The sequence below is a fragment of the Heterocephalus glaber genome, unplaced genomic scaffold (assembly GCF_053883595.1).
Source record: "Heterocephalus glaber isolate CG9 unplaced genomic scaffold, H.glaber_assembly_v1.0 deba00000901, whole genome shotgun sequence".
Taxonomy (NCBI): domain Eukaryota; kingdom Metazoa; phylum Chordata; class Mammalia; order Rodentia; family Bathyergidae; genus Heterocephalus; species Heterocephalus glaber.
In genome coordinates, this window is record NW_028258171.1 from 14,516,091 (window position 1) to 14,543,700 (window position 27,610).

At 40.5% G+C, this 27,610-nt stretch overlaps 2 long non-coding RNA genes and 1 pseudogene across 7 annotated transcripts in view; 1 reads left to right on the forward strand and 2 right to left on the reverse strand.

Moving 5' to 3' along the window:
- LOC101712638 (uncharacterized) overlaps nt 1-27,610 on the forward strand; it is a 313,187-nt gene that overhangs the window by 114,281 nt on the left and 171,296 nt on the right. The window lies entirely within an intron of this gene.
- Nucleotides 2,777-5,677, reverse strand: LOC147828843 (uncharacterized). The gene is made up of 3 exons (XR_015450047.1): nt 5,295-5,677; nt 4,489-4,632; nt 2,777-3,308 (listed from the first exon to the last, which is right to left on the reverse strand). It is a non-coding gene; the product is annotated as an uncharacterized LOC147828843 (long non-coding RNA).
- Nucleotides 17,826-20,323, reverse strand: LOC101709542 (UBX domain-containing protein 8 pseudogene; annotated as a pseudogene).

The following is a 27,610-nucleotide window of genomic DNA, read 5'->3' on the forward strand; positions in this document are numbered from 1 at the left end:
TCTTCCTTCCTTTCTTTCTTGCACTGGGGTATGAACACAGGGCCTTCACACCAAGCTGTATCCCCAGCCCTTTTCTTATTTAAAAATTTTTTTGACACAAGTCTTGCTAAGTCTCTGAGTTGTCCAGGCTGGGCTGGAACGTGTGATCCTCCTGTCTCAGATTCCTAGAGTGCTGCAATTATCAGTGTGTGGCAGGATGCCTGGGTTATTTTAGTTTTTAAATTTATAAATTTGATGACAGTGAAGTTTAAAAACAAAGACCTTTTTCCTTTGGCGGATGCAAAGTTTGCTTTTGCACCATGGATTATGTATGCAGTCTCAAAGCCTTATTTTTTTTCTTTTAATCTCACTCTTTCATGATAATAGTGTGTGACACTTGATAGCAAGAAATCAAGGGCAATTTACCCCTTGGGTTAGTTTTTTACACTTGATCTTAGCCAAAAGGCTGAGAGGTGATAAGGGTTAGTCAGTTTTTTAAGAGAAGTTTTCTCTAGTCTGTTCTGAGGAGTGTGAACCTTGCTGCCAGAATTATGGGGTTTTATATTAGTACATTTCTACTGCTATAACAATATACCACAGACTGAGTAATTTATAAAGAACACAAGTTTATTTCTCATGGTTTTGGGGTGGGACGTCCAAGATTAAGTCACCAGCAGGTATGGCATCTGGTTTGGGGGCGGTGTCCTTGCATGGAAGGAGAATAGGAGGCAAAAAGGCCAAGCTGAGTCCCTCAGACCCTCAGAGCCACTCATGAAGGCTCTATTCTTACGCATAATCACCTTCTAAAGGTCCCACCTCTAATATTGTTGCATGGGGTTTTCTTTATAGTTTTCCCCGCTCTCCTTCACTTTCATGGTGCAGGGGATTAAACCCAGGGCCTTGCAAATGTTAGGGAAGTTTTCTACCACTAAGCTGCTTCACTAGCCCATAGTTAAGTTTTAAGATGTGTGAGAGAGAATGTTTCAAGGTTCTGACAGAGGAAACAGAGTCAATACTAGATATACAAGGAGTGATTACAAAACACAATGAAATGTTTGTGTTAAAAAATTTTATTACAATAAAAGACACATAGCCATTAATCTGTCTCAAAATCTTCCCCCTTGTCTCAAACACCCTTATCCGATCATTCTTGCCACTTTCTGATGCAGTTTTGGAAGTCCTCCTTCATGAGTGTCTTTATGAGGTATGACCAAAAATACAGTGAACGCTGCTGCCAAGTGCCATTCAATGGAAAACCAGACTCAAAAGCAGTACGGTATGTCTTCATCTACCTTATTCACTGGATTTGACACCTTATGACTTCGGGCTCTTCCCTAAAGTCAAAATGACCATAAAAGGTATATGTTTTGAGTGGATTCAGAATATGGAGGCAGCCATGTCAGCACAACTAAAGACACTCTGGAAAGGCTCCAGAACAGCTTCAGATAGTGGCAAGGATGATGGGATAAATGTATTCAAAGTGAGGGGGATTCTGCTATGGTTTGTGCTTAGATGTGCCCCCAAAGCCTCATGCAGATGAGGTAGGACTTTCTTTTTCAGAGGTAGTTGAATCTGGAATGTGTGACGCTGGGGTTAAGGGCCAGTGATTACTAAACCACTACAGTGAGTGATTGGTTTCTTACGCCCTAATCCCGGGACTCTGACTAAGATAAAAGGGGCAGAAAGACGCTGTTAAACCTTCCTGTTGCCCTTGCTGCCTTGTGTGCACCATGCTGTTTCTCTTCTGCAATGCTTGTTGGCCATCCCAGCCTCGGAGCCAGCCGATTATGGACTGAAACTTCTATGAACTCTAATAAACCCTTTCTCCTCTAATTTTGGGTGCCAGATATTTTGTCTCAGCAACCAGAGAAAAGTAACTAACACAGATTCATTGCAATGTGTCTTTTACTGTAATGAATTAAAAAAAATTTAAACATTCATTGTATTTTTTAAAATCATGTGTCAGACAGATAAGGATGTTTTCAATTGGCTGACATGATCACAGATGCTGAAAAGTTCTTCAGGGGCTGTCTGCATGCTGGAAAGCCAGGAGAGCCAGTAGCTGCTCAGTCCAAGATGCTCAGAATGAGAGAGGGACCAGGGATACAGCCCCAGTCCAAAGGTGAAGACCCCAAAGCCCTCCGGAGGGCCACTGGTGTGAGTCTGCATTCAAAGGCTGCAGAGCCCACACCCTGACGTCAGTGGGTGACAGCTGCAGAAAAACATACTCGCTCTTGGGAAAGGAGACTCAGGCACAACCCAGAGTACGCTTTACCGATTCTCGAGGCACCCCTTGATCCAGGGAGATTGACACCCAAATTGTCCATCTCATAAAGAGAGAGGCCAAGGATCACTAAGGTGCCCGAGCAGGAGTGACAGGGGATTTTGGAAGTGGATCTGCTCCTTCAGCTGCCCAAGCAGTTGCCCCTAGGAGCTGAGATGACCTGGTCAGCTGAGCCCTTCTTGAATTCCTGATCCATAAAACTGTGACCAAAACAAAATGTTATTTTCAACCATTAAATGTTTAGTCTGTTTTTATGTATGCAGCAGTAGATAAAAGAAATACTAAGTCATACAGACTGCTAAAAAACATCTGTTTTCACCTTATCTGCATTTCTTTTAGAGGCAGCAAGAGTCTCCTGCCCCTGAGCCTGCTACAGTGTGGGTTGATTTTCCTCTAATTTCCCCGCTGTCCACTTAGGGTTTATTTTCCTAAGTCAGTTATCAGCAGTCCATCTGCTTTTCAGCTTCCAAAATTTAATTAACTATAATTCCTCATTGCTTACGTCCTCAAGGATTTATGTATTTTTTCTCCATACTATAAATTTTGTGGCATTTGGCACACAGTGGAGGTAAATAAACACTTTCAACTTACAACATTTAATGAATGTTTCTTACATGTTATATTGACAACTTAGAATGGCAGTGGTGATTTTGGGCTTTAGGCATAGGGAGATAATATTTGTTGAGCATCATATTGCCCAGAGCACCTCTACCAAAGGCAGGAGCCGTGTAGGGATGAACCAGAGGCAATCTCAAATCTGATTTGGACCAGGAACATTCTGGAAATATAGTTACTATGGGAATGTAGTAGGTACTTCAATGGGCTCTGGGAAATAGGCTCATGATTGCCAGAGGAAGAAAGGACATACATAGACACACACACACACACACACACACACACACACACACACACACACCATTCCCAATTGTTTAAGTTTGTGAAGATTCTTGAAGAAAGTAGAATGTGAGATCATCCAGCATCAAGATTTCTCAGCAGTCAAGCATTAGCACAGTATAACAAGGGTGATGTGATGTGTTAAATGTGTCTGTAGAAAAGAAGAAAAGAGAATCAGTGTCAAATGGGGGCTCTGTAGGTCATAGAAAATAAGTTGAACACAAAAGCTCTATTGGTTGAAGAGTTGGATCTGAGCACTCCTCTGATGACATTGGAATGGGCCACTTAGAGCCATACACTCATGTTAGTTTGCTCCCACTAACCAAATTACAAAGGCCATTTATTTTGGTGAAAAGGAAAAAGGAGGGACCTCATTGTTTCAAATCAGCATCTCCCCCTGTACAGGAATGTAGAGGTCTTTTAATAACAAAGAACAAAGAGGAGGGGGAATAATACCACACAACAATACACATTTCTGGGGTTTTTTTTGGGGGGGGGAGGTACCAGGGATCAAACTTGGGTCCTTGCGCTTGCAGGGCAGGGGGCAGGACCACTGAACTAAATCCCCAGCCCCACATTTCTGCTTTTATTGCTTCCAGTCATGTTCAGCTCAATCTCTCCCTTCTCTGTGCAAGGGAAATAGGGCCTCAACCTCCTGGGCCAGTATCTGCATATTCTGTCACTTCCTCTGGGCTAAGGAACTGAGCGGGTGCTGGTTATGCACTTAGCAGGCAGAAGTTTGAAGTCACTTATCTCTAAAAGAAAAAAAAAATCTAAATTTTTAAGGTTCAGTTTTGCGGTGCAGGTTACATCACAGTTGAGCTCTGAGAAGAAAAGAATTGTCCAGGCTTCTGTCATTGTAAGAAACAAGCAAAGATCTGAAATTGGTCAGTTATTAGTATTTGAAATTCCAAAATGAGAGACTGAAATGTCTGTTGAATTTATGTGAAAAAGTCCCTGATTGACATTCGCTGATTGAATTACCCCACAATAAAAAAGAAATCCACCAAAATGAAGGCATTTGCAGCCTGCATTTTTATGAACTTTTCCCCTGATTTCACCTCAGCTACTTCTCCAACATGAAGACTACACAGGTTTAATTTGGAGAGAGCAGTTTTAAGCTTATGTGTTAGGTTTTGAAGGTGTCATTTCTCCAGGGAGGAACAAAAGTAACAGACTGCAAAACAGAGCCTAAAAACAGTGTTTCAGGGAAACCGTGAGTTAGGAGAGATTTGTGACATCTGAGACTTGGGGAGAGGACTATGAAAAGTGACAGGGCATTTTTGGAAAGACCTTTTTGTTGGATGAGCTCCAACAGCAACAAAAAGTACCTTCAAAGACTTGAGGCAAGTTCATCAGGAAAGACTTGGGTGTGATGAACCACCCCAGGGAGCTGGCCAGGGTCTTTCCACCCATGAAATCCAAGAAAGAGAGTCTGATTGAAGAAGATTTTGGTGAGTGGGAGATCCAGGCATCTGTAAATGGAAAAGAAGAATTAGCTTCAAAGTACAAAGGAATTTTATGGATCCCAGATGATTCCCTCACTCAAGCAACGTTCCAAGTTTTCTGGTGAGTAGGAACTTCTTTGGTATTAAGATAAACAACTCAGGGAGGAAGAAACTAATCAAACAGCTATAGCCAAACTTAAGAGAAGCCAAATAAGATAGTGCTTAAGCACACAGGCTTTATGGTCAGATATTCTAGGACTTTAATTCTTGTTTTTCCCTGGCTAGCCATGTGATATTGGTCAAGTCACTTGTTTCTGAGCCTCAGCATTTTTATCTTTAAAAGTGCAATAATAGGATGTATTTCATAGTGTTATTCTGAAGATCCAATGAGAAATTATTTGTCAAGCATTTAGCAAGGTTCTGGAACACAGTAAATGGTAACTACTGTCCCCATCACCTCTTCCATCTTCATTGTAGAGGAGCTAGATCGCTATCCACACATGATTCATGCCTCTCTTCCATAGAATACTTTCAGAAAGTTGCTGCCCAAACAAGACTATGTTTCTCAACCACCTTTGCACCCAGGGGGACCATATGACTGAATTCTGGCCATCTAATGAGATTCCAGGTGAAGTCATCTACATTACTTCCAGGCCTGACCCATAAATACTTCCTCTGTGATCCACTACCTGTACTCTGCTCCTTTTCTGGCTTCACATCACGGGCCATGGTGACCTTGGGAACCATCTTCAACCATCTGCCTTGAAGATGGCAGAGTCTTCATCAATCTGCTTTTGAGTGATTGTGGAGAGCAAAGATTTCAGAGTTTACCTGTTGTAGTAGTTAGTGTTAGCTTAACAGCAAAGCCTCAGGGTCATCACATTCAGTGTTGCAGTAGCACAGCCCAGTTTGAGCTCTAAGTCTGGAAAAATCAGCCAGAAAGAATCCTACCTAATCCGTGACCAGGATGGCAAAGAAGGAGCTATGGATCAGATTGAAAGACACAGTGTGACAGATCTTGGCACTTGTAAAGTACTCATTGTAGTCAGTGTTTTGTAATGAAATTTCTTTATATTTCATCTGAAACTCTGGACTGAATGCTTGGGTCACCTGTAAATGAACCCCAGCAGAGAGGGACAAAGGAAGCACCAAGGCCTTTGCAGGAGAAAGCTCGGTTTCCTTGGGTGTTAGGACTGTCATTGCTGGTAATTAATTCCAGGAAGTCCTTGATCTTTGGACCCTTCCTTGACTGATTTAAGAGCATTGCAAATCTTTCAATTCTGTTGTTTGTGGGTTCTGCTTTTTCTGAAACTTTTGTTGCTCAGTTGTGAGTGTGAAGATTCCATATCTAGGGTCTAGCCAGGTCAGGTTATCTCAAGCAAAACTCAGTGGCTGAGACATCTGAGCAATTCCAAATTATAGATTGCCTTTTCCTCTCTTATTTGTAACAGCTGTTCTCTTTTCACTACTAAGAACAAAACCAAACAACCACCACACTTACAGGCCACCTCATAGAGTCAAGTGCCCAATTCTCTTCTTGGGGAGTTGGATCTGTGTAGCAGAACAAATTGAAATTATTCACTAGGTGGGAGTGGGTGGCTTTTCCTACCCTTCCTTTGGGGAGTGGTGGTGAGAATGTGGGGAGTGAGTGGTAAGACAGGGAGTATCAGAAACTATGTCAAAGAACTGTGGCGTAATGGGAGGGTTGGGAATGTATGTGCAAACTCTATTGTTATTTGCTCCTAATCTTCCTGTTGCTCTCCCCCAAATCTTCTCCACCTCTCTGTTCTCTCTTTGGGTTTGTGTGATGCTGGTCTCAGTGGGAAAGCATGAGGTTGGTCGATGGGGTAGCAATGGCTTAGGAGTCATGCACAAGGCGTCCCAGGAGCTGGGTGGAGGCTTAGTCTGTTAGAGTGGGGGCAAAGTGTCCCACAGGCTGTGGTCAAGGCCCTTTTGGAAGATTGCAAATCAGGAAGTGAGCCTGTTTGCCCTGACTCAAGGCTACTGAGGCATGTACGTCAGAAAAGCCAACTCTTATCATTTGATTCAACTCAAAGGCAAGTATTATTTTTACAGCTGTTAGTTCTGCACTGCAGTTTTAACCAAGACATTTAACTGGGCTGGTAGTTGAGAGTCAGTGGCTTCAGAAGCTTGGGAGATAAAACTCATTTAAAATTCATTTATCTCATTCATCATCTTTTCTGAAGATCCCTATTGGTGAAAATTTCAGTTTATGAACTCTGAACAAGGATAGTGAGGAAGAAAAATCTCTTAATTTTGGTTTTCTTTTTTTTTTTTTTTTGTGGTGCTAGGGATTGAACCCAAGGTCTTACACATGCTAGACAAGGGTTCCAGCCTTGAGCTATACTCCAAGTCCCCCTAAGTCCCTTTTTACTCCTTTTAGAAATTGATGCAGCCAGTTTAAAATTCGTTTTTACTTACATAACCAGGAAGAAGGTAAAAAGTACTGGGAGCTATTTGGGAGTTAGTGGGAAGTCCAAGGCACTTGCATGCTGTGGTGTGTCATGTTTGATCACCTGGAAAACGATGGTGCTTTGGATTTCTTCTTGCTAGAAAGTAATATTGTTGCAGAGATCAGGCCCAGGCAGGGCCAGGCAGTTGATGTAGCCTATTCTGTGTGGAAGGCAGAAGTCTAAGATAAGCCTTAGTGACCTATACCCTCATATCATGCTCTCCCCTCGACTGTGGAGGGACACATGAGGATGAAAGGATATAATCCTTGTAATCATGTTTCTGATCAGATGGCTCTGAGGTAATCAAAAGATTTCATAATTTATCTGTGATAGCAGCATTACCTTAGCAACACACACAACGTCATCATGCTCAAGATGCAAAATTACAGTTAGCTCAAGAATAAGCCCTGGAGAATGGAGAATGGAGAATCCCAGAAGGAATCCTACCCTGATTCCTGCTGATAACTTTAAGAGGAGACTACATTTCAGGGTTCACCTGAATGGTGGTAGAACAGTGATGTCAATAATGGTACTGAGGAAATACGGAATTCTCATATTCTCCCTCTGTTCCCTGGTGTCCTCAATGAGACATGTGGGGAGTAGCCAACAGTGCTTGGCACCTGGATGACCGAAACAAAGAAGGGACTTTGTAGGTGAGGAGGGCAGGTGACTTCATGGTGGGTGCCAAGAGGGAGTGACAGGCACAATTCAGGGAAGCCATGGGAGCCAGAAATAGCTCAAGAGGGCAGATGGACACCCCACTACCAATCACTCATTGTCCATGAGTGTTCCATTAAGGGGGGTCCCAAGTCATGACAATCAAGGCCACCTGCACTCTGGTAAGAGTATAGACAGAGACTGAGGCCCAGACATCTGAGCTAGGGGACCTTGGGTAGAGGGTAATGTGTATATCAGAGGCACTTTTGTCCATCTCTGGAGGATATTTAAATAGTCCTGCACCAAAGTATCATCTTGATATAGATGTGATTGGGGGAGGGCAATCCTCTTAAGGCATCGAGAATCTTCCCTGTAAGAGGTATAGGCTTTGAACAACTATTGAACCAAAAGAGATTGACTTGGCCACAGAGTTTTAAATGAGAAGATTAAGTTGCTTTTGATGGGTAATTTAAAAAATCCTGTCTTTTCCACCTCCTCTCCACCACCATCATCACTCAATCTCTCTTGCCAATGAATCAGGGAATGGAATTGCAAAAGCTGTTTGAGATTGCTAATGTTTTAGTTGTAGGGTATAAATTTGGATTGAAGATATCTCTAATCAGCACCATATCCCAGGCTCTGCCTTGGGTTAGTGAGTTCCACACGGACACCACACTGTTCCATGGAAGCACCACACGCTGGATTGCGCCAAATGGAATTCTTTTGGCCTGACTTTAGTTGATTCAGCAAATTACTCAAAGAGAGGATGATCCATGGTCAAAGAGATGATTCTTACAGAGAATATATATCTGGCAAACATAGCCCTCAATTTGCAGATTGTTGTGGGGCCTGTGGTGAAGAGGATTCTGTATCTTTTTCCAATTTAAGAAAGTTGCTTGCAGTTCCCTGTGATGGTTATGATGTGTGGTTCTTGACATCCAAATGAGCTGATGTAACGCTAATAGCATGCTGCATGTGCCTATGGTGCTGGTGGGTGTTTTGTACTACAGTTTACAAGTGAAAATTTACATCTTGGAATCAGTAGTAAATGAGTTTCATATACCAGGGAACTTTTCCTAAGGTGGATGTATGTGTTGGTTATATTCCTGGTTGTTCTTACAATGGCATGTGCAAAATCAGAGACCTTGTTCCCCGGGACGGTAACTATCTGGATCCTCTAGCTTCCTGCCATATCCTGTGGTGCTCCTGAAGAATGCTATCTTTTCAGGGAGCATCTTGATCAATTCTATGGACATTTCCTTATCATCCCCCAAATCACAAAAAACAGGATTAAAAAAAAAACTGATCTAGAAGGTCCCTAACACAATAGGAGTACCTAACCAAGCAAAAGCAAAGAGAGAGATAAATAATGTTCTATATGTAACAAAACTCAATCCTGCTTGCCCACTGAATTGGCTGCCTAAGTCTAAATTGAAGATTTAGAAAAATTGAAGGGGAAAATCGCTCTAATCCTACCTCACCCTCACACTAACCCTAACTCTAACCCTAACCCTCTTTCTCTCCAAGTTCTACAATAAGCATAATTCTTAGGGATTATTTCTTGAATTAACCACCAAAATACTGTCGTTCTATTCTCTAAAAAAAAGTAGGCACTGGAAGAGGCTTAGTAAATGAGTCACTTCAAACATTAAACTCTATTTCTGAGAAAAATAAAATAAAATAAAAATAAGTTGATTAACTTCTTGTCACATTTGTTTCTTGACAATTCCACATGCCTTTACCAATCCAGTTTCACTGAATATGAGCTCATTTCTCCACTTTGATATTTTCCTTAAAGGTTTTAATTTTAATGACCTAACCATCTTGAAGTCGATAAACTAAATATTGGATAAAGAAAGGTGGTGAAAGTTTTAAGAGGGAGGGGAAAATCTAATTTTCTTGGAGCAGATATTGTTATTGAGAGTGTTTGTGAAGGAATGCTAAACACCACGACAGTAAGAAAAGTAATGATTTGTATCCTAAGATCTGACCCATATAGTCATATAATAAGCTACAAAAGAAAAAGAATCAACCAAATTTTCCCTTGGAATTGCTTAAGAAGCAGAGAGAATGAGGTCAAAATCTATTATATAGCTCAGTGGAAAAATACAGGTGATATGAAGAATTCCAACTTCTACTACATGCCAATACAATCCACACTGGTGTTCCAGAAAGGGACCTCTGTGTGTCTCAGTGTCCAGGTCTGGGGAGAAGGGTATGGTCTAATCCAGGGGTCCCCGACTGCTAGTGGTCCTTGGCTTGTTAGGAACTGGGCACGAGGTGAGGAGTGGGCAAGTAAGTGAAGCTTCATCTGTATTTAGAACTGCTCCCCACCATTTGCATTACCACCTGAGCTTCACCTCCTGGCAGATCAGTGGTGGCATTAGATTCTCATAGGAGCTCGAATCCTGTGAACTGTGCATGTGACGGATCTAGGTTGTGGAGTCCTTAGGAGAATCTAATGTCTGAAAAAAAGTTATCTTCCCACTCTGTGGAAAAACTGTCTTCCATAAAACTGGTCCCTGGTGCCAAAAATGTTGGCGTCTGTTGGCCTAATCCACAATGGGCATGAGAAAGCCTAGTAAGACAGAGTTAGAGTTACTCTCCCTGAGGTTTGAAGTAGTGGGATCTCACAGGGTTACTGTACCAACTGGCTCTTTCTCTTCGCACTGCTCTGGCCTCTTTCACTTTATATTTTCACTTGTGACTAGAATGAAATCGTAGCCACTGCTTGATTTTGGCATGTATCTCATGCCTGGCACCATTCTAAGTGTTTTACATTTTTTTCCTCAAATGAGACATTAGCTATTAAGATATGAACATGTTGAATAGTAACAGATGAAAAAGTTTCAATTCTTATAGGGTCTTTGCTCCATTGATTGGCACAGGAAGAAAATGAGGTGAGCAATGGGATTAAACTTCTATCTTAAATTATTAACTTTATCTCTTAAGTGACTTTTTTAAAGGCTTATGACTTATGTGTCTGGAAAAAGTCATTTGGCAGAAGGCAAAGAAATAAAACATCTGACCACAGCCATATTGAGAGAGTGAAGTAGAGATTGCTAGCTGTCCACAGGTGCTAGGAGTGGGCTCTCAGGCAGGGTCCAGCCCCACTTTCTAGCTAGACCCCTTTCGTATCTGAGTGGGGCTATCTGTCCAACAGGATATGAGAGGAAATGACCTGTGTCACTTTTGAGTTGACATAGTTAAGAAGCACGCATGTTTTCTTTCTCCCCTGGCTCCCTGTCTGACAGCTGGTTCTTGATACCCAGCGTGACTTTGGTGCCCTATGTTGAAGGTGATAAGCTTCTGAGGCCCAAGTCTTTGGAAAACTAGAGCAGCGACCCCTTCGGACTCCTTCGCACTGTGTACACATCCATGCACACTGAACAGTACAACCTGTTCTGCTCTCTATATGAAATGCATTTATAAACTATCCTGTATTAATTAAACCACTGAGATTGTTGAATTTACCCCTTACAGCAGCTAGAACTATCCTAACAAATAAGGAAGCCTGCCTGGAACCTTTGAGATTATAAAGATTTATATTAGTTTCCTTACCAACAGAAAATTTGGTTGTGAAAGAAGTCAGTTGGAAAGAATTCTTTTGTAGACAGATACAAGGAAAGTTTTAGAAATCCCGGCAAAGAAAAACAAAAGTAACCTTCATTTTCTTTTCTTGGAAAACAAGGATTTAAATACTTAATCATTTCAAAGAAAATCAGTGTAGTATTGATCAGTGAGGTTTGAGGGTGAAAACCAATGGGTAAAATCGTAACTTTTGCTCCCAGACACTTTTATAATGTAAAGCATCTTCACCGGTTTATGTAATGGAATAATTCTGGGAGGTAATGTGGCAAGAATAATGCTGTTTATGGAAAATAACAGTGAGTTTTTGAGTGCTGTGTTCTGGACTCTGTGTTAAGAGCGTTACTTGTATATCTTATTTAATCCTGATCAGTTCCTCAAGATTGGCAGTGTAGTTATGATCACCTCCTTGAGGCCGAGGGAAGCAGCAGCCCTTGGCTAGAACAGCCCATTAAAGAGCACATTGCTTCAGACCCCTAACCCTCAGGGAGAGTAACCTCCCCTCCCTGAGGTTGGCACTGTAATTATCCCCACTTTAAAATGAGAAAATGGAGACCTAGGGCTGTTAAATAACAAATTAAATGTCACGCCCTGGAAGGTGGTACTGTCAGGAGCCAGATGTGAGGCTGGCTGCTAAGCCTGTGCTCTCTACCGCTCTGCCAAGTGGCTTTTCATTTTGTGCATGGCCTCGCTGACACTTGGGGACCAAAGGGCTAAGGCCCAGCACGTTGAAATGAGCCACTCAGTCCAAACTGCCAGGATTTGTCAAAGTCAGATTTTCTGACTCTGACTTCAGTACTTTTTCAACTTGGAATACCATAAATGAAAGCAAACACCAACTTGGTTATGGGGCAGACAGTCAATATTTTTAGAGTGTTTATAGAAAGGAAGTAATTTTGGCCTGGCAAAAGAGCAAACTGAAGGTAGTTTTACATTTCTATTTAAAAATATCATTCAAATTGGGAAAATTCTCAGAGTGATGGAGCATTCTGAAGTATTCAGAGAGTCGAAGAGAGGGGCAGAGAGAGAGAGAGAGAGAGAGAGAGAGAGAGAGAGGCACTTCAGCTCCCAGTTCAGCCCTTTCTAAAGCAAATTTGTAGATTATCTTACAGAGCTTATTGCCCTTGGAGTCTGATGCACAAAATTTCTTAGTGTTTGGCAAGATTTGGTTGCTAAGCAAGTGTCCATGTGATTAATTTTTCCCTTGCTGGGAGATTAAGGCTGATTTTTATTTAGTATACCCACAGGCTGTTCACCACCATACCCCTAGGCAGGAGGAGAGATCCCAATGGATATGGGATCAAGTCCTGGGTTCCTGGGTTCAAGTCCCACCTCCATCACTCTCTGGCTAAGTGTTTTTGGGCACTATATTAGTTTCCTCATCTGTAAAATGGGGTGGCAGTGGTGGTAAGGGTTTTTCTTTATATGATTAAAAAGATAATACATATGTCTTTGGTACATTCCTCACCCCTGAGACACAATACTTAATATCGACAACTTGGAGGAAGGAGAGGTTTATTTTGGCTCATGTTTCAGGCCACAGTCAGTTGGCTCCAAGGCAGGATGGCATGGAACAGGGGCTTGGTGGAGGAAAGCTGCTCACGGCATGGACAAAAGCAAAGAACAAAAAGAGGAGCTGGGGATAGAGATACACCCTTCTAGGTCACAGTTGCAGTGACCCACCTCTTCCGACAAGGCCTCAACTCCTAACAGCACATTTAGCTATAGACTTATGGGTGGACAAATCCACTGATGAGTACAGCGCCTCCATGATCCAATCACTGCCTAAGAGCCCTGCCTTTGAATGTGTGAGGCTTTGGGAGGCATCTAGATATAAACTGTAGCTGCACGGCAAGGGCTATGATTTGAATATATGCTCCAAAATTCATGTGCTGAAAATTTAAACCCCAGTGTGACAGTGTTGAGAGGTGGGGCTTGTAAGCAGTGGGCCCTATGTTTGTAGATTAATACAGTTGTTGAGGGTTAACATCATTTAGAGAGTTCAAAACCAAGAAGAACAGATCTGGTTAGATAATGGTAATGAGTTGAAGAAGGAGCCAGAGGAAAGGGCCCAAAGACTGTTAAAACTCATCATTCAGGGGAAAATTCAAACACTGCATAAGAACTTGTGTTTCCAGAATAGATTCGTGGAAAGAGAATGGGGAGTAAGACAAGACCTGCTGGAATTCAGGACACAAAAAAAGGGATTTGCCTCACCTTCCTGTCTCTGTTTCTCCAGTGCTCACTTGCCCTCTGGCTGTATTCTGATGCAGCTGTAGACCTTCTTCAGGTGCAAAAGCACAGGCCCTTGGACTTCCCAGCCTCTAGACTTATGGGTCAAATAAAGCTCTTTTCTTTATAAATTAATCGGTCTGTGGTATTCTGTTAGAACAACAGAAAATGGACTAAGACAACCTTAGAGGTGACGGAACAGTAAATGCTGTAGAATTTAGCTATGGTTATTAAAGGAGGTGCCACAAGGGGCAGTGTTTAATTAGAGACGAGAGCGTAGCCTTCCTGCTGTGGATTATCTGGTCACGTTCTCACCAATGCCTGCTCACGATGAATTCGATCCGTATACCATGATTTGAAGGAACCAGACAGTGATAGGAGTTTTAAAGAAGTATGACCTAGTTGTGGTTGCCAGCTTTAAAGTTCCTGGAAAGCAGCAGGATCTTTGGATGGGGCAGCTCATTAAAAGCATAGTTATGACCATTCTTCCTTCATTCTTAGGAAAAGCCAACAGGGGATTCTTGGGAATATTTCATACTAGCCTGGTTTTTAAATTATTATTATTATTATTTTTTTTTTCTGTCCTCACTCTCATGTCTTTCTGCTTGGAATTTGAGAAGAATCCTGCTATAATCATTTCAGGTCTATCATGGCCTCCTGGTGTTAGGCTGGTCCATTCAGTATCTAATGGCAAGAAGCCAGGTGTTCCTCAAGGTGAAAGGAGGAAAGCACAAGGCTCCATGTCCCCCTCCCTCCTCTCAATTATGAAGTCCCCTGTCCCATGACTGCCTGGAGGAATGTGGCTCTAGGTTATAAAAGCTCCCAGGAAATGTGGGTGCTGGGGTGGGGGGACCCAAGGAGCTGGAGGCAGAAACTGAAAAGTTCAGATAAAGCTGAGAAGGGTTAGTGTGAGAAGCGAGGTGGAGGGAAATGAACGCTAGGGTGACAGAGCTTTGTCTGAGAGACGGGTGAAAGGCTAGGCCACTTCTGGGCCTCAGAGAGCTCTAATTCCAGGAAAGGACTGACAAGAATAGTATGTCCCCGAGTCAGCCTGGGGCTTTGCTGTGCAGCAGTGCAATTGAATCCCAGCAGGCCTTCCTTTGTTCTTCATTCCTTCTCCACACATTCATTCTGGAAATGCGAGTCCTTCAACTGTCTTTGTCTTTGAATTTTCCCTAGGTTGATGAGTTGTGTTTTTTGGTTGATGAGTTTTAATAGTAGTTCAGAGTCTCTGGCCCTTTCCTCTGGCTTCTTCCTCAGCTTATCATCATTATCCAACCAGGTGTCTTATTATTGCTTCTGAACTCTGTAAATTGTGGATAACCTTCCTGAGGAAAGAGGATTAGATGGGGACAGGAACTCCAGCATTGTCCCTGTTGTGTGATCATGAGGTCACTACCATGCATGGTGTGGTGTTCAACCCAGATCACTGCTTCAGGACTGAGGCACGCATTCCCCCAACTGCTAAGAGTATTGGCTACTGGGGACATTTGACAAAGTCTAGAGTCATTGTTGGTTGTCACAAGTAAGGGATATGGTGCTACTGGCATCTAGTGGGTAGAGGCCAGGGATGCTGTCAGATATCTTATGACACACAGGACAGGGTCCTACAATAAAGTCATCCAGCCCAGAATGTTGAGGGTGCTGGGGTTGAGAGATGCTACCCTAAGGGTGCCCGAGTATGCAAGACTCAACACTGTCCTCAAAGGCAGCCTGTTGATAAAAGGTCAATGGTTGAGTGCAAAGGTCTAGCCCTATGTTTCAATTTAGGGCCAATTCATAAAGGCCAGCATAGATCCAGAGCTCTCTGGGGGATAGACTGAGGCCTCTGCTGTGATTGCACCAGAATTTAACTCCGCCCCTTCCTGATTTGTGCCCTCAAAGCAATGTTCTTGAGAAACAATTTCCAGCAAACCTCCTGCCCACAAATCTCCATCTCAGAGTCTGTTTCCCAGTGTGTTCAAACTAAGACAGTTGGTGTCGAGAGCAATCCTAGGAAGCAGAGTGTTGTATCCTCTTTCTGCTTGTTAAAACTGATGCAGATTTCATCTCACTTCTCAGCTTCTAATAGTAATAGGAGGCAGAAACTGCTAATTGTGTCTGATGTCTCCTCTCCCACTTTTTAGACAATAAGAAACATTTTAATGGGACATATGGCGCTTATATGCTAGTTAGGCTTAGCACGACTGTGCCCTGACCAATGAGAGGTAAGGGGTTCTGATGGGTTAGGTCTATGGGAAAGAATCATATCTTCCCCATCCCTTTCTCCCACCCCTCTGACTGGACAGCAGATGTAAGGATGGAGGGTGGAGCAGGCTTCAGAGAAGCTTCACGTTGAGGATGTCAAAGCAGCAGAACAGAAGGAATTTGGGTTCCAGATGATTAGAGGGCCAGCATCTAAATTCTGGGCCACTTTTCAGGTCTTTCATGTGAGAGATAAACTTTTTTTTCTTGTTAAGCTTACTGTGCTTTGGAGCTCTCTGTTATAGCAGCCAAACCTGTACCTGAACTATGTACAACTGTAGCATATTAAAGCAATGAGAGTAAAGGCCATAAAAAGATACATTATTTTTATGAGTTTATTTTTTGAATGAGTTCCATTCATCATGTTTTTATTTTACATTCTCAAAATAAACCATATAGTTTTATGACTACATCATTATTGTTTTAATAATAACAGTTCTAATAAACCATAGAGAGAGGGTTTGGGAGTGAAGTTAAGTATGGCAGAATTCCCTAGAATTGTTTTGAGAATTCACGTACTCAGGGTTTACCCTTGGGGTGGAAATATGTTTTGGGTAGGTGTTTTGAAAATTTAGGATAGGGTATAAAACTCTGATCTGCTACTGTATATCAGAATTCTTACTCCATATAGGAAGCATAATGTAGAAACTCAAGCTATGTCTTTTGACTAGTTAAATGAAATTTCTGGGATTTGTAGTCTAGTAGATGCTATGAAGCCTTTTTTCTCCTTTTTAATTGCAAAGCTAACAGTTCCTTTTGATAACTCTGAAGGCATCCCTTATGTTTCCAGGGAAGGCAATGAAAATAAGTCTCAACAGATTTGTGAGTGTCCCAGGACGTCAGGGAAGAGTAAAAGCAAGTGATAGGGCTGTACTTCATTTGCTTTTAATACATGTATTTTAAATAGTGTTTGAAATCTTCAGCTGTATTAAAATAGGAAGGCAATATTGTTGGTAGATGTCATAGCTACATTAGGTGACTCTCATTTTGGCCAAAGATCATTAGGCGCTTATGTAAAATATTTATAGGTGGATGACATCTGGCTAAAACTTTTATAGGCTGTAATTTCATTTAATGGTTCTAGCTTATAGTATAAGTTTCAGTGCACATCTTAAAACAGTTTTGCCTAGATATTTCAAATAGCAATGTAAATCCAGATTAGGAAGTATTAAGCAAGCATCTTCATATTATGGGAAACTCTATTTGTGCCTCCATTGAGCTCAGAGAATTGGATGGGGGTGAATGATGCTGAGTATGGTGAGAAGTATGCTCCATTTGAGTGAGTGTCTCCTTGCTGTTGAGGCCTCTCATGAAAGTTAGTGTGAGGCTCCACCACTGTGTTCACTGTGCTGGGCCCGAGATGCCTCAGGCGGCAGCTACCTTGAAGATTTGGGTTTGTCTGTTGTATTGAAGTCTTTTCTATCTTCTTTAACTTCATCCTCCCACTTCCTCTGGCTTTTTCTTTTTATTTTTTTAAAATTCACCAATGTTTTAATGCTTTCATAGTTTTCCACCTGGAACATTGTAGATGTTGCAATTAATACAAGATAAAATTATATACATTGCAGACATCAGTCAAGTAAACAATAATATATACCTTTCACAAGAACGGTAAAGACTTAAAGAACTTAAGTAACTCAATAACTATAGAATAAAGTCTCCTACTTACATGATTTTGAAAGGTCTGAATGAATTATAAAATAGTTACTGTGGGGTTAAAAAATGTTTTTAACATAGTGAGAAATGATGGCAGTTGAAAAGAAATATAAATTGAGTGCCTTCTTCTATACATTGTTACCCCATTCTTATTTGGTACATTACAAGATGGCACATTCCAAAACTTACATGCAGAAATGGATCTTTTTCAATCCTTTGCATAAATATATTCCTATGTGTATCAATTCAAAATGTTTACTGTTTTAAGGTCAGTTAAGGTACAGCATGATTTTAACATGAATCTGTTATTGAACTACTAGGTCACAGTATAAATGATTTAATATAGAACAGGTAGTTCTCATTTCTTTACTAGTTACTCTGTTCTTTCTCTTCCACGATGCGTAGAGTATCCATAGTTATTCCTGTGTCAGCCAGTGACCAGCCTCCCTCACTTCCAGAAGTCTTCTGGGAAAGGAAGTGAAAAGGCTGTATAGGGATGTGTGGTACCCAATTTTCATCATCCAGGAAAATAAAACCTGTGAGCTGCAAGATGTAAAAAAACCTTCTCCTCAGGACTCTCCCATTTGGACATCGCAGAGCAACAGTAACTACTTTTTTAGCTGTTTCAGAAGGTTCTTCAGGTAAGCCAGGAACCTCTTTCTGCAAGGGCCGGTCAGCAGGTGGCAGAACTTGGGTTAAAGGATTGGGCAAGTTTCGTCTCTTAGTGGCTTCTCTGATGTTTCAAAAGATGTCTGGCCCACATTTTCAAGCACCAAATCTTCATCACCCCCAAGTTTGTGACCACTGGTTAACTTCCAGGTTTCACCAGTCATTTGATAAAAGCGCTCTTCCAGTTTTTTTAACTTCATTTCCTGGTGAGGTTTTATAATGTTTTCTGTGTATCTACTGGCCTTTTCACTCTGTGCTTCTTGTTGTTGTTTTTCTCACAAGTTTTTGTCTTCTCTCATTCTTTTCTTCTTCTTTCCAATAAACTTGGGATGATTTGTATAGTTAAGAAATGAGGTAGTCATGGAAATAATTAAAGTAAGAAGAGCAAGAGGTAAGAAAATCTGGCCACACAGCAGAATGAAATCTTAATTCCCATCTCGGGGATCCCACGCTGGAGTTCCAGACACAAGAGAAGGAGAGCAGAGAGCAAGCAGTTGCCAATGACCACACCCCTCAGGCTTTTTCATGACCGGAGGGTCCATTTAAGCTCTCTGTTACTCTAAACCTTGAGTTTTATCTCCTCTTGCTAATAACTTTAATATTTAATATTTCAATAAGTTCACCGTACAGTATTGAGAGAAGGAACTCAGTTTATCACTGTGTGCTAGGCTGGGACCGAGAGCACACACATCAACTCCCGCATGGATTAACTGACCTTGAATTACTGAGTCCCTGGCCAGCGATCCTCTCTGCCTTTTCCCTGAGTTTGAGCCAAAGGAGGAGCAGTATTAGCTTAGAGGTGGAAGCTGGGTACATCTAATGGTGTGTGCGTTTTCCCATAGAAAGGCATTCCTACTCTACAGCAATTTTACAGAAATCAAATTCCATTGTGTCATGAAGAAAACCATTTATGAAAAGACTGAACTGAGAGTTATAAAGAGGCCTGTAAAAAATTTTCCTTAATTTAGTTGAAGATGGTCTTTCTTGATTCTCTACATATTCATTGACTTCAGAAGAGATTTAGATATAAATTCCAGACCTCTGTTATATATATGCAGAAATCCTATGAAGGGAAGCAGGGTTGATTAACCTTTTAGTATTTTAAGAATGTGGAATGTTGAATGGGAAAAATATGAATTATGGAATTCTACATTTTAGGGATTAAAAGGGTAGTTGTATAGGGTTATTGTGCTGATTAAATGAAGTAATCCTTGTAGTACACCTGGTATTTAACAAATGATTGATACATGGTAGTGGTTATTATTCCTGGCAGGAGCAAAGGTCTTGAAATTTTAAAAACATTTATATTAAATGGTTTGGTTTTTCTGTTTTCATTATTTTAACCAGCTGATTTTTGTCATGAAAAAATACAATCTCTCTTATCATTAAGGCATATGGAAATACATTCAATATCTGAAAGAAGGCTGAACATTCCAAAACGTTTAAGTTCCCCTTACATGGTTTGACTTCACTGCTGAAAGTTCCACCAGACGATTAGTGATGCTTCATTAAATTATTTTATGCATGGACAATATATACTAATTTAAATACAATTGGGAATAACTATGTTATAATGCAAAGATCAAGTGATCAAAAATCAACTTCATCTTCTTTGAAAGTGCAAAATTCATAATATCATCCAACCACTTAAAAGAATGCGGTATTACTTGTACATATTCAGAGAAAAGTGTCCATGAAGTATTAAGTTAAAAAATTAAGATATAGGACAGTTTTATAGTGTGTTCCCATTTTATGTATTTATAGTAAGTTTAACAAAGCATTATTTTTGCATAAAAATACTAATAAAAACACAATTTTCATGATTTCCAGTTCCTTCTGGGAGCACTTTGGGGAACTTCTACTTTGTATAGAAATATTTTGGTATGGTTTGCATTTTTACAATGAGAAGATAATATTTTTGAAATACTATAAAGCAGATGAAAAACATTCAAAACAACCTATTTGAAGCAGATCTTGTGAACTATACAAGGTAATTTAGCCCTTCTACCACTTAGTTTAGCATTTCCACTATTTTAGCTACCTCTGGGAATTTTCATTACTTATTACAAGTTTTCTATTTCAGTCTGTCCTTGGCTTCTGAAATACAGGTGTTAAATACCACCTCACCACACTTTTGGCTGTTCACTCCCCACATAAGTGCTCTCAAGTTTGCACTTAAACTCTCCATCTCTAACCATCTAAGTCTCAGCCTCTGGATTCTATTCTCCCTAGAAATGGTTCTGAGCTGACTTTGAAGGATTATAAGGATCCCCTTGCTCCTCATGCTATTGTCAATTCTTTTATTTTAGATTGCTGTTCTCCTTTCCAATTGTGTCCCTAGAGCTCAGGGCAGTATTGTAACTCTTATACTTTAGTACGCATAACTATTCACCAGGGGCTGCTTCATAAGTAGACTACGAGCTCCAGTTCTTCCACTCCAGTAGATATGGGCCAGGTCCCAAGAATCTACATTTTAAACAAGTACCTTAGCTGATTCTGTTCTGCCTCTGTGGAAATGCTTCCATCACTGCAATCCAGGAGGGCTCGGTGTACATTTGTTGTCAATTAAGAGGTCTGTGCTTTTGTCTGGTTTATAATTGGGAGTTTGGTAAAATTTTAGTTGAGGAAATCTGCCCATCTACATCTATAGATCCAAAGCTACCCAACGTATCATTTTGTGTCAAGATGTGTATCATCTTCAACTTGTGATTCTAAAAACAAAACAAGCCAGCAAAAACAAACAAGCAAGCAACAACAAAAAACTCCTCCAAACTGACATATATTGTTTTCTAGCTTTGTGATGGCTTCCTTTTTCATATTTAAAAATATATCTAGAATTCTTCTATTTTTGTATTAGCTCTAAGTTAAGGATCCATGTTAATTCTTACCCCACATAATTCAGTAATTATTTTTGGAACATATATTGAGTAATCTATGTTTTCATGGATTTGAAATTAAGTGTATATCATATACCACATATTCACCTGAGTCCATTTCTGGTGTCTCATTCCCTCGAGATAGCTGCTACTCTTCCAGTATTATTCTTTCTTAATTATAGTACTTTTATAGCATAGTTCATTATCTGTCAGATTATCTTTCACCCGCCTTTCAATATTTTTTCATATGTTGACTTTTATATCTATAAGAATAATTTTTGCTTGATTCTGGAAACTCTTTGAGACCTTAATTGGAATTTTATTCTATTCACAAATCACTCTGGTAAAAGTGGAGAGGAAGAAAAATTGGCGTTAAGTGTGCTCTCCCAGGATGATATCATGGTCTTTGGTGTAACCAGTCTTTTATTTCCTTCAATTAACTTTGTTACTGTCTCCCCACAGGATTTGTACACTTTTTGTCAGGTGTTCGCTAGAGAAGCAGTACAGAAGTGTGGATAGTGTGTCAGCCTTGAAATTACATTCTGGGTTTAAAGCCTGGTGTCTCTTACCAACTCATAAGACTGAGGGCAAGTTGCTTGATCTTACTTACTTAAGTTGTTTTCTTCTGTCAAATAGAGATGATATTAATGACATCTAGTGTCTTAGTTACTTTTTCTCATTGCTGAGAAAAATACCCGACACCCAAAGTTAAAGGAGGAGAGGTTTATTGTAGCTCACAGTTTGTAGAAGTTTTAGGTCATAGTTAGCTAGCTCCAAGGCAGGGTAGCATGGCAGAGGGGCATCGCAGAAAACAGCAAAGCGGCGAAGCAGCAAGCAACAAGCAGCTACAACAGCAGCCTTCTTTCTGTCCCTTACATTCTATTCAAACTACACATCCTTAAGGCAGGTAGCACTCACACCCAGGGTAGGCCTTCCCATTATCCACACTCAGAACTACACCAAACCAATCAGTGGACTAATTTAAAATCACACACCTTTGATCCTGGTATCACATATTTAATCCCAGCGTCACACCCTCTAGATCCAGTCACCTCTGAAAAGCCCTATCTGTGACCCCATGAGGCTTTGGAGGGACATCTAGACACAAGCCATAACACCTAGCTCACATGGTTGTTTCAGGTATAGATGAATTAATATATGCAAGATACCTTGCATTCTGGACACACAATGAAGTCTGCCACATATACATTTTAAGTTAAACACTCTTTCCATAGCTGTTTATCCAGAAGTTACTTAAAAATTTATAGAACACAAATGAAGACCTTAAAATGAGAAACATGTATGCATATAAAATAGATGGATCTCTGTTACCACAGAGTGAAATAACTCTGAGTGAATAACTCTGAGACAAGCATCTGAAGCTCTCACCACTTGCTGTTATATACAAGGCAGAAAAGCCTCTGGCAGCCTGTCACCTCAAGTAAAAGCAAAGGCAGAGTTAGTAAAAGGCTAAACCACAACAGTTCACCAGAGAAAGGATTGAATTGGTTGCAGTGGAGCTGGGCAGGCTGATTACTGGCCTGCAATTGTGGTTTCTTTGGAAATCACATCTTGACACTAAAGTGCATGTTCTTTATTTGGGCTTCTCCCAGAACTAATTTTCTTTTATTTTAGACAGTCTTTAGTTATGCTATAGTCTGTATACCATTGTATGAGGGATTATTACTCACTTGCCTATAATACTTCTTTGCAGATTAACTCGATGGATTCTGGCGTAGTCACCCTAAATCCCATCTTGTTCACCCTGGTCTCCAGGTGCTTCCACCAGTCTCTAGAACCTACCAAGAGCGCAGCTGATGAAGTCATCCCCTGGCCTACATATAAGTTGGGGACAGGGGTGTCTCAGAGAGGCAAAATATAATGAGCACTGGAATCTATGTGATCTTAATTTATCCAACCTCTGCAGAACTCTGTTCCCTCATTTTAAAAGGCAGACCTGAGTCTTGCCTAAGGTTCTCAGTGCTAGGTGCATACTTGAATCACCTCCAGAACCTCAGCCTTGTCAGTGCTCAGGCCCCACAAATGTGGGTTAGCTCAGAGTCTGGTGTGTTAGTGCTGGCATTCCCTCCAGGTAATTCCATTATGTTGCTGTCCCTATGGGCTCCACTCGGTCAGGTGATCTCTCCCATGGGTGACATGAGGAACAGCCAGTAATCTTAAAGGGAAGGAGCAGAAAATTCAAAATCTCTCATCTTCTGAGGTCCTCCTGAGAGGTACTCATATCCACTTTGATAGACCTTGACAGGCTATCATTTTGCTATGTAGTTCAGAATATAATTGCTGTTGATAATATAATTCAGAAGGTCGAGGATCAGTTCTATTTTAGTAAGATATACATAGTAATGCATAAAATTAAAATAAAAGATTTCATGCTTACTAGAATAAATTGTTTCTCCATCCACAAAAAACCATGTATATGGAATAACTGGGATTTAAGTGGCGAGGTCATTGAAACTTACTGTGGGCACATTCACATTTCTGGTAATCTGCTGTGCATATGAGGCACTGTGATTCCTTGTTAAGGGATGGAGATTTAAGAGCAAAAAAAGACAAAACAAAACAAAACAAAAAATCAAAGTCACTGTGGCAGTATATGCCTATAATCCCAGCACTCTGGGAGGCCAAAGCAGGAGGATTATAGGTTCAAGCCTGGCCCGGGCAATTTAGTGTCTTATTGAGACCCTATCTAAACATAAAAAATAAAAAGAGGGCTGGGGATGTAGCTTAGTGTGAAGGCCTGGGTTTAATCAGCAGTATCTCCAATTAAACAAAACTAACAAATAACAACAGCAGAAACAGCAGAACACTTTGTTTGCTATCATGACCTCCTCTATCCAGTTCTCTGATTCCCCTTCACAGAAAAAATGTCTCAATTGAGATTTCTGTCCTATTTTTCACTCTTTGCTTGATTCACTTTAATCTGATTTTCTTCCTACTATAAGACAGAAACTGTATTTGCAAAGTTATTATCAATGATCTCCAAGCCAGTGGATGCTTTTGTCCACTTGTCTTATCTTTCCACAGCTTTTAACTTTCTGTTTTTCCTCCTATTTCAGACTACTTGCGCAAGGTGTTCCCTATACGACTTTTGCTGGTTTATATTTTATTTCTGGTCTTTCTCTTCCTGCTGACTAACTGTTGGAGGGCTTTGGGGCACCACACTGGACATCACTTCTGTGACTTCATGTCAGAATTTGAAGCTGAATATGCTGACACCTCACCACACAATATGATTTTATCACAAAATTTCAAATTCATATTGAAAATTTTCTGAACAAGAACATCCATCCTTGACTACTATGAATGAATATTGAATGGCTTTGGAAATATTGTTGCAGACACAATAATGTTTCTTAATGAATTCAGTCTAAAATTACAATAGAAAACAATGCTTATGCATGAACTGCCCTAGTACATGACAAAGTCATTTCAGTGACTTATGTTTCAATCACAAGTAATCAAAATCAAATGCATCTCCCATGTGGTCAAAAGTTAAAGACAAAAAAGCAAGATTTCTATTTCCACACACATTTTCAGTGGATACATTTTCTGCAATAGGTCCTCAACTCTCAAACTGCAATTCCAGCAGTTTTCCAGGCCGCACTGTAGTGCAAAGCAAATCTCCATGTTTTGAAATCCATTTAACTGTAAGTAAGGAGCTTCCACCTATCTGCAAGGAAGTGTGATGCCAAAAGGCAAATGTCAAGAGAAGAATCTGATAGAATTCCGTAAATTCCTCACGAGAGACGAATCTGTTCAATAAAAATTGTATGCTTATGGTTTGATAGCAGATTTGTGTTACCCGTCTTTGTGAAAGATATTTCCAAAAGCTGAAATATGTAAAAGCTTATTACAGATCAGCATTAATAGATGCACATTTCAACCTATTTTGATAAGGAATATTAATTTTGAACACAAATTAAGCAAAATGTTACACCTCCCCCAAAGAATTCCATCTTCACATTAGTAGACTTGTATTTGAAAAATCATTCTCAATTATTAGACCAAATTCTATCAATAAAAAAAGTTGTGAAACATTTTTTTCTCTCCAATACAGTACATAGGTACCTACATAATAGCCTAGATTTTGTCCCTGCCAGCAAAACCTAAAATATTTGTTATCTGGTACTTTACAGAAGGATCTATCATCTCTTCAGTGTACAACTCAAAAGATTTCAGACCATACTTGATCTGGCTCTGCCTAGTTCTCCAACTACCCTCGTTTCTTTTCTCCTCAAACACATAACAGGTTTCCTTTCCACAGGACTTATATACTTGCTACATCTTCTTCCTGGAATACCTTTACAAGTTCATGCTTATCCTTTAGTTTTCGAAGAAAATATCATCTAGAGCAGTCTCCACCACTACTTTTACTTAAATTGCCCTCCATAGTCATCTCACTTGTTTATCTTTTACTAAATCATTGTCTCTTCTACCACTTGGAAGCTCCACAAGATCTTGTTGTTTTGTTCACCGGTGACTGGCCCATAATAGATGCTTGAAAATTATTATGTTTTAAATCAAAGAACAAGGCAGGAGGTTAGTGGATACTGAAGCTCAAAGGGTGTAATCATAACAGCAGTCCTCTAAGTCTTTCAATATGATGACTCTCCAGTCATATTCTCAGTGGTTTTAGCTTTATGACAATCTAGCTATTAAGCATCAAAAGATGATCATTTTTACAATCTTCTCTGATTCTGAGAGAAATATTTGTAAGGGTAGTTATGTCCATTGTTTGCAACAAACATTTGGGGTTGCAGATTACTCACCATTACGTTTGTTTGTTCTTCAAAGTACAGCAAGTTAGAATTAATACTTCCCCAATCAAGAAGCCTAATCATAAGCCTAGCTAGGTTTCCTGTGGGGTCTTCCTCTGTGGATATGAATAAGAGCCTTGGGCATGCTTACCAGTGGCCTTCCATCAGTCCTGTTGTCCTTCATGGTTAGGTTTGTTGGGTGTGGTGTGAGGACCAACAGAAATGATGTCACCTAGAACTTGCTAGATATACAGAATCTTGGGCTCCACTCAAGACCTGCTGAATCTGCTATTTAATAAGATCCCTGGGTGAATTTTATGACACATGCAGGCCTGGGTGCTGGCTGATCCAGAAACCTAGAAGATGGTCCCAGCTGGCTTTTTTGCTGCTACCATCATCCCTGAGGACCCTCCAGACAGCTCTGCCCCATTTGGCATAGCTGGTTCCTAATGGTTCCTGCTGTGTTACCAGCCCTCTTATCCAGGGAAAGTCCATGACTTTTGCTTATCCAAGTCACCCCACAGAAGGGACAAAGCTCAGTAGAGTCCAAATGGTAAACTTTAGCAAAACCTAACTGCTGATCTGGAGATATGAGAGTATGCTTGAATCTTACTGCTGTACTCCTCTGTCTCTGTTTTGGTCTGCCTGTCCTATGGCCCAGGATGGGTCAGTTTCTATCACTAGAATACCTCTAGGCAGCTCCCCACTCAAAAGTCCTGATTAAACCAAAGCCTGATGTAGAAAAAGGAGAAAGCGTTTCCCTGACTTCAACTTTAGGACTGCTTGTCCAAGCCCTCTTTCCTCACCCAGTATTGACCTTTCCCAGGATGATTGACAGTGAGAACATCCATTCCCTTCAGGGGAAACCTCACCCCCACCCACAGGGGTGTGGTCTGACATATAGTCATTTGACCTAAGCACATTCTCCAAAGTCCAGGTTATTTGGTCTTAAATAATACCATATGTGGAATAGCAGAAGCCTTGGCAACTTCCTTTTCAGTTTCTTCTTATCAAAAGTTCTGAGATCTGGGAAGCTAGCCTCATCATGGGTTACCTGGTTGTCTAAGAATTCATTCAGCATTTGGGTAAAGCCCACTGAAAATCAGCTCTATACAGAAGGTTATATATTACAGAAGGATCAAAGGAGGAAAAGTGATTAAAGAGAATGGCTGAAATGTGAAAAGTAGTAAGTGAGGTGTAATTTTCTCTTGATTTTTCCAAACAATAAGTATTAAAAAGTATTAGAGAGTTTACCTCCCACTTTTGAGTTACATACACACTGACTCTGAAGAGCCTGGCTATTGTTGTTGTTGCTGAACCGAGCTTATAGAATGACTTAGGATTGCTGAACACTGCCTTAAAAGCTGTGCCTGATGACAATTTTTAGTGTGGCTTTTCTATTGTAGAGTTTTTATATGAGCTTTATGCTTTAAAAGCAACCCTGCTATGCTGGTCAGAAGGCAGATTTTCTACAAAAAGATTTACTAGGGTTCAGAAAGTAGAAAGAACAATTAATAAGAAGCCCTTGCTATTTGTTGAATTTAGTAAAAATATCTTGTATTTGTACAACCAGGAGGCATTCCACACACACTATCTCATTTTATTCTTGTATTTGCCCCGGAGTTACACAGAACAGTGTTATTATTTCCATTTTAAGGATTTGGAAAACTGAAGACCAGAAAAGAAAAGTGGCTGGACAGTAGTGAAATCAGGTCTCCACCAGTTTTGACTCTAAATTCAATCCTCAAGCTGGTTTAAAAAATGTTTGAGATCCAGGTATGTGTCTAGATCAGTGATGATGAACCTTTTAGAGCTTTCAATGTGCCAAATA